A 12,593-nucleotide genomic window follows, 5' to 3' on the forward strand; every position below is an offset into this window, starting at 1 on the left:
TGTTTATTGAACCAGGGTATCAATAATTGCTCAGTGAAGGACACACAGTTCATCGAGGTATTACAAGCAGAAATAGATTTACTACAAGTAGGGTGCTAACAAAATCATTGGAAGGATAAAAGGTAAGCCTCTGAATTTTGAATTTTAAATCACATCACTTCAGCTGTAACCCAGTGGTCAGGAGATCACTGTTACCCTTTTTACCATCACTGCCGCCAACACTGCTGCCTGTCCCATGAAGTTGGAAACTAGGCAGTGGACTGTGGAGTCCACTGTGACTCAGACATTCATGACTATTGGAGCTGCCTTCTCACCCCACCCCAGCAGAAATCCATGTCACACATCACTGCTGCCTTCTACATCAAACCCGAGTACAGTTAGTTTCCTGGTCACAATTTACAGAAAGATTATGAGCTGTAAATGTTGGGTAAAGTGCCAATTTTACCTTTTTTGTTTTTGCTTTAAATATACTTTATTTTTTAGAGAAGTTTCAGGTTCACAGGAAAATTGAGAGAAAGATATGAACATTTCCCTTACTCCCTCCACTCCCCACACAAGCACAGCCTCCTCCACCATCTACCTCCCACACCAAAGTGGTACATTTGGTATCACTGATGAGCCTACACGGATAATCTCTTATCGCCCAAAGTCCATAGTTTACATCAGGGTTCACTCCTGGTATTGTGCGTTCTATGGTTTTTGACAAATGTATAGCGACATATGTCCACCATTACAGTATCATACAGAATAGTTTCATTGCCTTAAAAATCTTCTGTGATCTTTCCATTCATCCCTCCCATCTCCTGACTTTCTAAATTGTTTTTAAAAAGAAGATTATAAACATTCAGGCATCCAAATAAAAAACTTTCCTTTTTTAATGATTACACTAGACATTTATTTAAAGTAATACATCTGCAGATGAAATAATTATTAAATTTTATGTTTAAAGTCTAACCATCTTCACAAAAGTTCTTTGAGGACAGCTTTATCCACAGATTTCAACTATACAATTACTCTTTGCCCATTCTTCTCTCTCGTTTCTTTCACAAATAACCTCTTTCAGATGTGGTTCAAGGTAGAATTTATCCTCTTCATACTTTGTCCACTCTTCTTTGGGCAAGATCTGTTGCCTCATGGTCAGCTCCAGAGCTCCCTTAATGTGAAACATGCTGTCATTACAAAGGTTCTCAGGAAGCCTTCTTAGGGCTTCTTTTACGTCTTCTTCCTCATACATTGTATCATCTCCCATTAACCCCAGTTTATCAAATCCTGCAGCATTGGAATACCGTTTTCAAATAACATCCAGCCACTGGCCCAATGCTGCAACAGGCGGCCTACCAGCCATTTTGACCAAAAAAATCTGTGTTTTTAAGAAATGTCTTAATAATTAATGTAATCTAGTTATAATCATTTTGTATTTACATTATATTGTGGCATAACACATTACCAGAAACTTCTCAGCATAAGAAACAATAAATTTGTTATTCCACAGTTTCTGTGGGTCAGGAATCTGAGCACAGCTTGGGTGAGTTTTCTGCAAGGATGCAATCAGTTTGTCACCTGTCTGCATGCTATTCTGGAGGGCTATACTAGGCATGAGCACCAGGGGGCAGAAATCATATGGACTACGCTAGGTTCTACCTCACTGCAAGGAGACAATAAATGAGTTTTCTGTGGTTGGTATCGTAGGCTTTGGTTAGTCACTGGCTTTGTCAGTTGTTAACTTGTGAAGTTGGTAAATTACTTCACCTCTACAAATGTCAGTTCCCTCATACATAAAATGTGGAATATAGTAAGACCTATCTCTTCGGTATGACTGCATGAGATAATGCAACTGCAGCACATAGTGTCAAACCTGCCACTTAGAAATATATTTTAACTTTTTATTTTTATTATAATTATTCAAATGTGTACATTTATGAGTAACCATTTGTCATTTGTCATTCCTCCCAAGAAATGATAAATATTTTCAAACAACTACAGTTGACCTTTGAACAACTGCTGTTGGAGCTGCATGCAGGATCACTTATATGATGATTTTTTTTAACCAAAGGCATATCAAAATACAATATTCAGGGTATGTGAAACCCTGGCATAAGGAGGGCAAACTATACAGGGTTCCATGGGGTCAATTGTAGGGTTTCAGTATGCATGGATTTGGTTTACATGGGTGATCCTGTAAACAAATCTCCCAATATCAAAGGATGACTGCAATTTATTTCTAGAATAAATAGAGTAAACAGATATGTATTAAGTGTCTAACTCTCTGTATTCTTAATAACATCCTAATGCAGAGCTCAAACTTGTAAAAGGGAATTTGATTATACTAGACCTATAAATAAACTATTTCAGTAGAAACTTGCTAGAATTTTGTTTCTACCCTTTTAATTTTGGGGTTCTTTGGAATTAGCTCCTAAAGGAGATAATTCTTTCAGTCCACTTATTATCTTATTAAGTCCTCCAGGCACTGTTTGAGCCTTTTCTGATGTTTTATCTTTTTCCCCCAATTACATTTTTTTCTTTTCACCTGGCTTTATATTTCAACTCCTTATAGCAGCATTTAAATATTTATAAAGCTTAAGCTACACACTTCCTTTCAAAACTACTGCAGTACAAAATTTAAAAGTGAAACTGAAAATCTAGTAATAACAACAAGAACAAATATCTAATTTGTTGAATTCTGGAGAGCACAAAGAAATTTTGGCAACTGTGCTTTTTAAGACCTGTTCCCAAATAATGGCAGACCTATTTCTTCTCCCAACACTTCTCATATCTACACTGAAAATGAGGCAGAAAAAAAGTCAATGGTGGCAATTTCAGAAGCCGCCAACTCTACTTGATAGCAAAATCCAACTGGAATTTCAGAGTTGGCATCTTTCCCTCCAATGGTCCAGAGTAAGGCAGAGAAGGGGGGAAGTGGAAAACAGGTGTTTACTGAAAGTTAGCTATGTATGAGGCACTTTCTGTAACTTTTATAATAGCTTTCATTGAACCCTTTCACATGAAAGGCATTAGGAAAAGGGGAAAGTTCTGAAATCTGTAATCGATTTCACAATTCTATTTTATAATCTTAAATTTTTTAAATCTGAGATTGATATTTGTTAAAAAACAAAATAAACCCATTATTTTTTCAATGTCTATCAAATCTATCCACAAAGTTTTATTACACACACACACACACACACACACATACAGAAATACACATGCATATGTCAACCCATCAATTACATGCACAGGTAGTATCCATTAAAAAATTTGGAGTGTTTTGTCAAAAAAAGAACATATACATTAGGTTAATTTGAAGAGCAGTTGAATATGATTGTGAAGTTTGTTCAATTGACCTAGGGAGTGTAAAAACAGATATAGAGACTTTGGTCTTTTTGCCAAACCATTAGACTGCAGGACTACTTATATTAAATGGTGCCATTATAAATTGTACTATGGCATTGTCAATTGATCAATCTGTGTGTGCCTTCAAGGTTATGTCCTCCTTGAAGAGTCAATTATTTTTAGTTTACATGAAAATACTCACAGGGTAGCAGTAACTCAAGTTTTTTGTTGTCTGTATGGGGTTTAAGTAAACTTCCCTTATCTCCCAACAAAAGTGTTAGTAGATTTTCCATTAGTAATCTGCAGTGTTGGAGTTAGACTTTAGTTGCTCAAGATAGAACAACGGAAAAAGAAATGAATCTATCCTCAAGATTTCTGCGTGGCTACCGTAGTAATGCATGACATTATCCAATCCGATTTGGATTACCATTGCTGATTTCTTAGGCTGACATTCAAAGTTAGAATATGATCATATTCCAGCTTTATATATTATCAATTCCAGCCTAAAGGGGACCACTGACTGTGTTGCCAAAAATCTACATTTCCCGGTCCCTTTGTTTTTGCCTGTGGTTCATATTATTTACCAGGAATATTCTTTGCCCCTACTAAACATCTTTACCTATCAAAACCTGTGTGTTACTTAAAAACTATCTCAAACTAATATGCTAGCTTGTGGTAGATTTCCTTCCTCTGGGCTCTCAGAGTACACAATGTATTTTTTTTTCTATTCTAATCTTCTCTTTATGGGTTTATTTCCCATAATAGATTTTGAGTAACTTGGAGGTAGAAAGTCATCTTTGCATTTTAAGTATCTAATTGAATAAACATTTATAGAATGATTTTGAACAAAAATATATCATTCCAATTTCTCTGGTCTATAAAAAAAACTTTCCCTAATAATTTCTTACCTGTTGTTCCATTCTTTTCTCTTCTAATAGAATTGTCATTGGTGCCTTAGCCATTGGTCCCTGATACTTTATTAAATGTAGCTAATGTATTAAAACTCTTATTAAATAAAACCTTTTCATGTCTCCTGGAAAACACCTTCTATGGGTATTTCTTTCTAGAATCAATCTTATAACTTTGTCTCATGTTGTGTTTAGAGTTTCATATTTAGAAGGTGGAGCATCAAGCAACCCATTTTTCCCTCATAGTAAATGTTATGATCCAATGAATGAGATAGACTGAGCTGAAAATATTTGCACAAAACTAACTCTGCCCAGCCATCAATAGCTCCTCTACCTGACACTCTATAGAAAATACTTGGAAAGCATTAATATGGGAATTTAATTTTCCTGAATTTTAGAGCTCACAATAATCTTACGTTAGACATTAAATTTGTATTACCTTTTATATTTATTAACAAAATACTATTAAAATGCAGGGAAATTTAATCCTAGAACTTCATTACTGGGATTTTCCTATGTCAATAGATTGAGGAGGTATAAGTTGAATTCCATTACATATAAATATTATACAGTGGTAAAATCTGTGCTTTTAGTGTACTCATCACCCAGATAGTATACATTGTACCCAATATGTAATTTTTTATCCCTCACCCCCTCACTCTTTTGAATTTCCAATGTCCATTATATCATTCTGTGTGTCCTTGTATAGCCATAGCTTATCTCACAATTGTGAGTGAGAACATGTGGCCTTTATTTTTCTGTTCCTGGCTTAGTTAGCTTAGGATAATGGCCTCCAATTTCATCCATGTTGCCACAAAAGACATGATTTCATGCTTTCTTATAGCTGAGTAGTACTCCATGGTATATCTATACCACATTTTCTTTATCCACTCATGGATTGATGGGAATTTATATTGATTTTGTGTCTTTGTGATTGTGCTGTGATAAACATACAAATGCAGGTATCTTTTGATATAATGATTTCTTTTCCTCTGGGTAGATATCCAGTAGTGGGATTGCAAGATCCAAGATAGGTTTCCTTTTAGTTCTTCAAGAAATCTCCATACTAATTTCCATACAAGTTGTACTAATTTACATTTCCACCAACAGTGTATAAGCTTTCCCTTTTCACTGCATTACACACCAGCATCTATTGATTTTGACTTTTTAATAATGAGCATTATAATTGGAGTAAGCTGGTATCTCATAATAATTTTAGTTTGCATTTCCCTTATAATTGGTGAGATTGGACATTTTTTTCATGTATTTGCTGGCCATTTGTATATCTTATTTTGAAAAATGCCTGTTCATGTCATTTGCTCACTTTTTGTGGTTGTTTATTCCTTTCTGAGTTGTTTTGAGTCCTTATAAATTAGTCCTTTGTGGAATATATAGTTTGTGAATATTTTTTCCCATTATGTAGGTTGTCTACATGTCCTTTTGATTATTTCTTTGCTGTACAGAAGCTTTTTAGTTTAATTAAATCACATTTGTCTATTTTTATTTTTGTTGCACTTGCTTTTGGAGTTTAGTCATAAATTCTTCATCTAGGCCAATGTTCTGAACAGTTTTTCCTAGGTTTTCTTCTAGCATTTTTATTTTTTCAGGTTTACATTTAAGTCTTTAATCCATCTTAAATTAGTTTTTGTACATATATCAAGTGTTTATATTCAAAGTGGCGTATCTTACTGTTAAAATTCTATTATTGGAATATATTTTGTATTTCATAAGATCTTATTGCAAAACCTCTTATGGGTTATATTTGACCTAGAAAATAAATGAAAAACTGAATTTTAATATTAGTTGGACTGCCCTTGGAGCTATTTTAAAAATACACATACTATGTTTATATTTCAAAACCTTCAGGAGGTACAATTTACACAATCCACAAGGGGTTCCAAGAAGATAAAAAGGAGTGGTTTTAATAATGGGGAAAAAGTCTGTAAGTGGGGCAGATCTGTCCTGATAGACTGTTGCTCCCTCTGTTTGATATCCTCATTAGCCCTCTAACTGTAGTTCTAAAGATTAAGCCCAGGTGTTTAATAACAAAAGCCAGGGCTCTGTGACCACATCCCTCTCACCTATGTTCAAGTACAGCCAACAGAGAAGCACTCCTGGCCTTTTCAATGCAACAATTTTGTAGGGTCTGATGACTGCAGGGACTCACAAGACTTCTCAGAGTATGAGCACGTAAGACTTTACTAGTGTAAACGTTACGATGGCCTGGAGGGAAAGCACAAGCAAGCATCTAGGGGCCTATGATATCTCCTGGCGTGACTCTCCAAGGTTCATGCTCAGTCCTGCAGATGTTCATCTACCATACTTTTTTTTATTTTCTTAAATTCTGGACTTAAATGGAGAAAACAGAAACATCATCCATTGAGTTTCCTGAAATCCAAAGAGATGAGTTCTTTATATTAATTAATTTTAATCTATCACTTAATATATTGCATTTTGCCTTTTATGCCCATATGCTAGTCTGTGTGATTCTAATTATTATAAAACTTCAATTTCCTTGTGTGCAGTGATTATTGTTCTCTTTTCTCATCATCATTGCACCTTCTTCCTGAAAGGAAATAAATCAGCCTATTAACCTGAAACACTATTTTGCTTCTTAAGCAAGCATCGTGAGTTTTGAATATTTGTATGGCCAGCAAGTCTGCTGGAGTTCACAACATAATTGATAAACAGGCTACTAATAAAAAATTTAAATTACATTATAATAAACTCTTTGTTAAGTTTTATTGTTATTGTTTCAAATGGAAGACTCAATCTTTGGACAAATAATTAAAGCAAGCTTAGACACATTTGTAAAACAGAATATAATTTCACAAGTTTCCTTATACATTTTCAAATACATTTCTAGCCTCCTATCAACCTAAAGACATATGAATATATAATTCAGTGCGATATTTTCTGCCAATCTTCAGAATCTGATAGCTTCAATATTTGACCTAGATAGGTTTCATTTGTTATCTATATTTTATTATGTAATTATTTTATGGGAAAAATCTCAAAAACAGGTTAATAAAATATATTTTTAAAACTTTATATTTGCTGTGTAGCAATTCAATTTCACTATTCAAATGAATCTGTCAAGCTTATCATGAAAATGAGCAGCTCCTTTGAATGTAATACACATGTAGTAGCAGGCCATTTCCAGTTCTCCTGAACTAATGAGGCATCGTCTAGAACTGTGCTAGTCACAGGAGACCTGTGAAGAGGGTCGTGATCGTTGTGATCATTGTTTGACAAGGCTGGAAGCTTACAGATTTGTTCTTTTTTATTGACTATGCTTGAAACTTTAGACTTGCTTTGTTTCTCTACTCTCAGCTGTGTTTTCTCTCTTCTTTTTAAAGCCCCATATGTATTTCCTTGGGAAATAAATAAATGAGAACTAAGGGGTGATTCTCAGCAATTAAAATCTACACGACCCTATTTCTCCCCAGGCATTCTTGATCTCACAGCAGGTTCATACCTCTCTCATTTTTCCCACAGATGTATCTTACACCAACACCTTTGTTTATGAGGCAAACTGCAAATTGCTGTAAGCATAGAGTTGAAGAAATTGAAAGCAACTTTTTAAAGTCTGAAATTAGCTGTTATTTCCAAGTGTAGTTAATTTATCTTATAAGCTAGAGTACTTATGTATAAAATAAATGATAGAATGTACTGAATTATCCTTGTGCATGCTATTCTTTGATATTCATATTCCAACTATATATAACATTCAAATAGGTTAGCAAAACACAACTTTCACAAAGGGAACAGTGAATAGAGCCTTTCCACTTAATTTCTGCTTTCTTTCCTACTGGGAAAACCTAGTAAAATTATAACAAATGTCAAAGATTCTTTCCTTTATTTTCTATTTGTTCTAAAATGAAGCAACAGAGTTGAGCTAAGAAATAGAGTTTCTACTATTTCTTTCCATTGTTCATCTAAAACATCCTCTTGCTCCCCCTCAGAGCCCCAGCATCAAAGATTCTTCTCTATAAGAAGGTAACATAAATGGATACCATACACACACAAAAATTCTCACTATAAGGAGGATAATGTTTTTGAAATTTATTTCATTTTATTCCCTTTTACCATATATATAACCCTCTTCAAAAATTACTCCAATTCCCTGTCCAATTTACAGCAAAACATCCTATAAATATGTTCTACTGCTACGGTTTCTAATTTCTGACATCATTTTCCCTATGCACACTCTCCAGTTAGGCTTCACCCCCCATCAAGAGCTGAGACTGCTCTTGTCGAGGACAGCTACGGTCTCCATGCTCCAATCCAACATAATTTTTATGCACTGCAACAATCAGGGTTGCAACAGGAAACAGATAATATAATCAAACTCATATAATTCAAGAGAAGTTGAATACAGAATTTACTTACAAACTGTAGGACAAATCTAGGAAAACCACAAGGATAATATACCACCCACAGTCAATTAACTTTGGGGCTGTTATTGACCCTAATCCTGGAATAATGAAGGAGGATGCACTTACTAATCAGAAAGGAAAGAGTCGTGGGAAAAAGACCACCTGGAGAGGAGTTATGCCCTCTCGTAGAGGGACATTGCCAGTCAAAAGCAAGCCCTAAAATAGTGATATAGGGGAATAAGCACCCTGAATTTACTGTCCTCTCTCCAACAGGTTTCATGATGGAGATCCTAGGTAGCTGGGTTGACAGAAGCAAGAGATCAAGGAAGCTGCTGATTATTCCACCATCTCAGTCTTCCAGGATAAATAGGGTAGGAGAAGGATGGAAAGTGGAACTGGAAGGGTAAACAGAAGGTATCTTGCATACATCCCTATGTCTTACTTAAGTCCCCGGAGAATTATGCACAGCTGGCTACTCCCTGCTTCCTGAAGTGCTTTCCTCACTGTTCTCCATGCCACCACCTCCCCCTCGGTTTCCTCTAGGAGTCACCAACTTCTCCATTTCCTCCTCTCCTCAAATTTTAAATGTTGTGATATCCCTTGCATAGTCTTATATTACCTCATGTGACAGTAGCTTTAAATACTGAAGATGCTGGAAATGCTCAGTTTTTGTCTTTGACTTAGAACTCTTTATTAAGTTTCAAATTCACATATTAAACTGGCTCCGGACATCTCCGCTGGATAGAGGTCTAAGAGAACTTCAAAATTAACATATGAAACAGAACAAGACACACCTCTGTCTTTCCACCCCTGACAAAATTGCTGTTTTCCTATTCTTTCCCATTTCTGTAACTAGAACTACCACCCACCTACATACTCAATCCAAAAATGTAGGACCATTTTTACTTTTTTCTTGTCCCTCATGAATTGCAACCAATTCATAAATAATTCCTATAGATTCTACCTCAAAATGATATCCCTTAGGAATTCCCTTCTCTCCATATGTCCTTATTTCTCATGTAGATTTCAGAAATATCTATGAAATAGATCTCTCTTTGCCCTGTTACACTCTCTACATAAAGTTCCAAAGAAGCCCAGAGTGACCTTTAAATAATATAAATCAGATCATGACTCATCTCTGCTTGAAATCTTCCAAACCTTTGCCTTTGCACGTGAACTCCAATCCAAATGTTTCACTGTGGTCAAAATCCCTAGGTGACTTGCTGCCTGCTGAGCTCTTTGAACTAATCTATTCTTCTCCCAAGTGTTCCTTTTTTTATTGACACATAATAATTGTACATATTTATAGGGCACAAAATGGTATTTTGATACATATATACAATGTGTAATGATCAAATCAGAGTAATTAACATTTCCATCACCTCAAGCATTTATCATTTCTTTGTGTTGGGAACAGTTAAAATCCTCTCTCTTAGCTATTTGAAAATATACAAAAAGTATTGTTAACTATAGTAACCCTACAGTACTGTAAAACACTAGAACTTATTCCTCCTATCTAGCTGTAACTTTGTATATGTTACCCAGCTTTTCCCTAACACCCAATCCTTTCTACCTCTCGTAATGACAATTCTACTCTGTGAGCTCAACTTTTTTAGCTCCTACATATAAGTGAGAATATGCAATATTTATCTTCTATCTCTGACTTATTTCACTTAACATAATATTCTACAGGTTCATTCATGTTGCCACTAATGACAGGATTTTATTCATTTTTATGGCTGAATAATATTCCATTATGCATACATAACACAATTTTTTTTTTATCCACTCATTTCCTGGCTACTATTAAGTAAGTTCCAGAGCTTTTGCCCCGTTTTTTCACAGAGGTAGCTCTGTCCAGTCATCCCTGCAGATCTCACCTTGTTTTACATTCACATCTCTATTCAAAGGGGAGGTGGGAGGGGGGAGGGGGGCGGGTATATACATACATAATGAGTGAGATGTGCACCATCTGGGGGATGGTCATGATGGAGACTCAGACTTTTGGGGGGAGGGGGGGAAATGGGCATTTATTGAAACCTTAAAATCTGTACCCCCATAATATGCCAAAATAAAAAAAAAAAAAAAAAAAGCACCTCCTCAGTAAGGCCTAATCTAATCACCCAAATCTATGTTCCTCCCCAAGTCGTATTGTTCTATTGTATTCCTAACATTCATCAGTTTCTGTAATTTTCTTATCCATATATTTTTCTGTTTCTCTTCACAAAAACATAAGTTCAATGACATTAGGGCTCTTATGTAACTTATTCACAACTGTCAACATCTAGAATAAAGCTTGGATCATAACAAATATTGATTTTCCTTTATGTGGAATGAATGAATACCCTGATTTCAGTACTCAATTGTGATCTCAAGTAAGGGAGAACATGGGTAATCCCATGAGGAGGAAGAAGATAGGACATGGGAGGATTCTCTAGCAAGCAAAATGGGACTATTAAAGATAGGCTTTTGCTTTATATGAGAGCATCTGAAGGAGAATTCAGAAGACAGGTGTCCTGGATCGCTGCTCAGGCAGGAACTTTTAAGCCAGCAGAAGCTAGAAATAACCGGATGCACTTAGAGATTATTTCTATTTGTGAGAATATAAAATTGGAAAATGTCAAGCATTTTAGAGAAGTTCAAAGTCCTCTGTTGCATCCCAGATGTCATGAGGCAAAGGAAGGCTTCCCGGTAGAACAACTGAGAACTATTGAATGTGCCACACAATGGAGGCTGCAGCACTGGATCCAGTAGTGTCAAAAACAAAACTAGTTGGCGCGCACTACCTAGGGGATGGACATGCTTGAAGCTTTGACTCGAGGGGGGAGGGGAGGCAAGGGCAATATATGTAACCTTAGCAATATTTGTACCCCCATAATATGATGAAATAATATATATATATGAAAAACATAGCGAAAGAGAGGAAACATTATCAATTTTATAAGTGTTGGCTAAAAGTGCAATAAAATATGAAACTGTAGTGTTACATAGGAAAATATAATCGAACTAGAATGCCTGTAAATTACCAAAGTAAATAGTCAAGGACTGTAAGAATTTTCATATTCTGACCAATGAACTTATGTTATGGTTCATGATTCCATGCCCCTGGAATACCGCACATTATTTAGTAGAGCATTCATGCCAGGGGCACAGCTGCCGTACAAAGTGAGGAGCCCATCTCTTTACTCAGCCTGAGTTTAATTTTAGTTCTGCTTCCTACTGGCTTCTTACTTAGGCCAGTTATTTAACTCTCTCTTTCTCAGTTTCCTCGTCTGTTAAAGGGTGAAAATAATAGATCTTATTAATAGAGTCTATGAAAATTAAATAAGGTTCTTGATCATAAAGCACTTAGGACAGTTTCGGGCACACAGTAAGAGATCAATAAATGTTAGCTCTTCTTATCTGGGGTCAATAAAACATAACCTAGATCATACATTTACATTGTTCATGCCTAACACTTTTATACGTCTCAATAATTTGAAAATCTATATTTTCTCCAATTTTTACAATATTCATTCATGAGTAAAATAATATGAAATATTAACTACTTGTCTCCTATAAGCTAATACAGAAATGTAAATTATATATATATATGTGTGTGTCTGGTATTTTATAAAAGTTAAATTTTGTGACATATTCAATTGTATAAATTATACTTAAAGTAGCCATAACAACATAAATTACAGGAGTACAACAAATATATTTTGGACATTGACAGTGTTCCATGTTATTTTACTAAATGTAGTGAATATATTAAGATAAAATTATTTGGCTCATTTTAAATTTGTTTAACTTAAAACTGAAATGTATTGTGTTAAATGAAACAAAAAATTTAAATAAAAGCTTAGTACTGTCTGTAGTAGTAAATAAAAATGTTTCCTTCTAGGAAAAAAAAAAAAAAAACAAGGCTAGTTGAGATTATTAAGAACTGGAGCCAACAGAGAGCAAATCATGAATTTTACCAATTATAGACTTT

At 35.0% G+C, this 12,593-nt stretch overlaps 1 pseudogene; it reads right to left on the bottom strand.

Moving 5' to 3' along the window:
- Positions 1–985: 985 nt before the first annotated feature.
- LOC105874863 (cytochrome b-c1 complex subunit 7 pseudogene) lies at positions 986–1,345 on the bottom strand (annotated as a pseudogene).
- Positions 1,346–12,593: the final 11,248 nt, after the last annotated feature.

The sequence above is a fragment of the Microcebus murinus genome, chromosome 3 (assembly GCF_040939455.1).
Source record: "Microcebus murinus isolate Inina chromosome 3, M.murinus_Inina_mat1.0, whole genome shotgun sequence".
NCBI lineage: Eukaryota > Metazoa > Chordata > Mammalia > Primates > Cheirogaleidae > Microcebus > Microcebus murinus.